This window comes from Vicia villosa, unplaced genomic scaffold (genome assembly GCF_029867415.1).
Source record: "Vicia villosa cultivar HV-30 ecotype Madison, WI unplaced genomic scaffold, Vvil1.0 ctg.000844F_1_1, whole genome shotgun sequence".
NCBI lineage: Eukaryota > Viridiplantae > Streptophyta > Magnoliopsida > Fabales > Fabaceae > Vicia > Vicia villosa.
The window spans coordinates 195,601-198,599 of NW_026705374.1; the positions used below are offsets into that span (position 1 = coordinate 195,601).

Consider the following 2,999-nt stretch of genomic DNA (forward strand, 5'->3'; position numbering starts at 1 on the left):
CGATATTACGCGTGTTTTTGCTTTGTTTCAGGTTTTACACTCTTACTATGCCGAATTGTGAAAAAGAGAAGAAATGGAGCCAAAACGACCCTTTTCTATGCCTAAAAGACGTAAATTGGGTGCTGAAGTAAAAAGGGAGTGCAATTAACGACCAAGTGTGCTGAAAGAGGCCCAAAGACTCAATGAAGCAATCCAGCCCACGAAGGAGAACAACCCAAGCCATACAAGTAAGCAGAGACGCACGTCTCTGCCACCTCAGCAAAAGGGAGACGCACGTCTCCACCTCCCTAAATTCGCTCCACTTGAGACGCACGTCTCAAGTCTCCCTGAAGAATAGGAGACGCACGTCTCCACGTCCTGGTCTGCAAAAAGCTCCTCTTTTCACGCAAAGCAACTGCAAAGCCCCTCCTATAAATAGGACCTGTCACTTCACTTCAATCTGTCCGATTTCCTGCCAACGAAGTGCTGCCGAAATTGTACCGCGAACTGCTTTTCCTTATTCTGCTTTCATTTAACCGTTTATTTTCTCACAACGATTTCTATACTGGAAATTGTTTGAACTTTTCGTAGATCTAGCCTTACGTTAGATTTATTGCTTTATTTCATTGTTTTTATTTTCTGCCATTTAAATTCCGAAGAACGATCCAGCCAACCTGTGGTGGAAGTTCGAGTACTTCAAGATTCAATTCAATCCAGATTTATTTTAATTCAGTTTTTTTTTTATTTACCGCCTTTATTTATATTATTATTGCATGATATATTATATTCCATTTAATATGTCTATTATTATGAACCGAACCGATTTATGCATGTTTAATCATATTAATATGTCTGGCTAAATTACTAAAGGTGTCGGTATGTAAAGTAAGTTAACCGTAGGGATCCGAAATAAATTGGCTTAAATTATGTTTTATTAACTATCACTTATTTTTGGTTTATATGTCTAGTTTAATTAGTAAGTCTTAAAACCAATAGAGCGAAAGTTTGAGGGCTTAGGACGGTCAAAGGTTAAAACCAATAGAGCGAAAGTTTGAGGATTTTAACTGGATAGTAGACATAGGACATTAGTTTTAAGGATGGCGAAAGCGTATTAAGACTAATTGGAACTTATTTATTTTCAAAAATTGTTTTTACACTCGAGCGGGATGGCGAAAGCGTACGTTAGGGTTATTAGCTTGCTCCGAGTCAACAGAGCGAAAGTTTGAGATTAGGAGATTTAAATAGATAACAACCTCGTAAAATAGGCATTTTATTAATTACATTGTTTCCAAAAAGCTCTTCTAAAATCTAATGGGATGGCGAAAGCGTACATTAGGATTAGGATAGTAGTCTGAATCAACAGAGCGAAAGTTTGAGACGAGGATTTTTAATCAATTGGAATTAGTAAAGATTTTTAATTTAATTATGCAAAAGCCAATGGACCTTCGGATTACCTTTAGTTAAACGAAATACATACTGATACCTGTCTTTTATTATTATTCTTAATTTTCTCACAATCACTTTCCCTTAGGAACAATCGAAATTTTAGTACTCCTAGCTTTACATAGTAACCTTAGATAACGGTAGATCGATACATAGTACCTGTGGATTCGATATCTTTTAAAACTACACGACACGACTGTGCACTTGCAGTTATCAGATTTATAGACACGTAAAGTCGCGATCAAGTTTTTGGCGCCGTTGCCGGGGACTATTTTAAGTCGATATCGTAACTCACTGTTACACCGTAGAGACTAGGACAATTCTTCCCTTTCTCTTTGAACGATTGTATGCCAAATACTCGTTCAGAAGGAGGAGACCTAATACAACGAATTAACGAGATCGAACGTTTCATTAACGTTAAACGTCGAGCTCGCAACCTTCCCGAAGTAGCAGAAATTCCGATTAATCAGGAATTGATTTTAACTGATCAAATCAATCAAATCACCCTGAAGTTAGAGATGGCTGCTATTCGTCCTCTTAGAGACTATGCCGCTCCTTCGCGCGCTGAACCGCATTCAAGTATCGCACCACCTGCGATTGAGGCAAACAATTTCGAACTGAAACCTTCACTGGTCCAAGCTGTTCAACAGAATCAATTCTCTGGAAGCCCTGTAGAAGACCCCAATCTCCATTTATCCGTGTTCGTGCAATACGCCGACACTATCAAAGCCAACAACGTTAGTTCCGAAGCTATTCGATTACGCCTTTTCCCTTTCTCATTGAGAGATAGAGCGAGAGCGTGGCTTCAATCCCTGCCTTCCAATTCCATAACTACGTGGGACGAATTGAAGAGAGTATTCTTAGCGAGATACTTTCCGCCTAGCAAAACTGCTATGCTTAGAGGTCAAATCAACGGATTTACCCAGAAAGATAACGAATCGCTCTTCGAAGCTTGGGAACGTTACAAGGACATGCTTAGAATATGCCCTCATCATGGACTCGAACCATGGCTGATCATCCATACCTTCTATGGTGGTCTCTTATATAACACTAAAATGACTATAGATGCCGCTGCTGGCGGAGCATTAATGGACAAACCCCATGATGAAGCATACAAACTCATAGAGAATATGGCACAAAACCATTACCAATGAGGAGGAGAACGAGCCGCTCTAGAGAAAGCCCAAACCAAAGGAGGAATGTACGAAATAAGTGGTATAGACCGCGTTAACGCTAAAGTAGACGCTTTAACTCAAAAGATCGAGAATTTAACCATCACTCCTTCAGCCACCGCTGCCGCTGTAGCACCTAACTGCGAGATTTGTGGATTGACTGGGCATGTAGTTGCTGAATGCCAACTCTTGACTGGAGTCCCATCTGATCAAGTAAATTACGCTCAAGGAAACCCTTATTCTAACACGTACAACCCTGGATGGAAAAACCACCCGAACGTTTCTTATAAGAACAACAATGCGTTGTACGCGCCTGGACAAGCACCTGCTGTACCACCTGGCTACCAAAAAGCGCCTGTAGCTGCTCAAAACACCCCTAGGAAGTCCAATCTAGAAATCATGATG

The 2,999-nt window shown here is 40.3% G+C and overlaps 1 non-coding gene across 1 annotated transcript; it reads right to left on the reverse strand.

The window, feature by feature from the left end:
- Positions 1-2,315: 2,315 nt before the first annotated feature.
- On the reverse strand, positions 2,316-2,422 carry LOC131631592 (small nucleolar RNA R71). The gene has a single exon (XR_009292739.1). It is a non-coding gene; the product is annotated as a small nucleolar RNA R71 (small nucleolar RNA).
- Between the last annotated feature and the right edge of the window lie 577 nt (positions 2,423-2,999).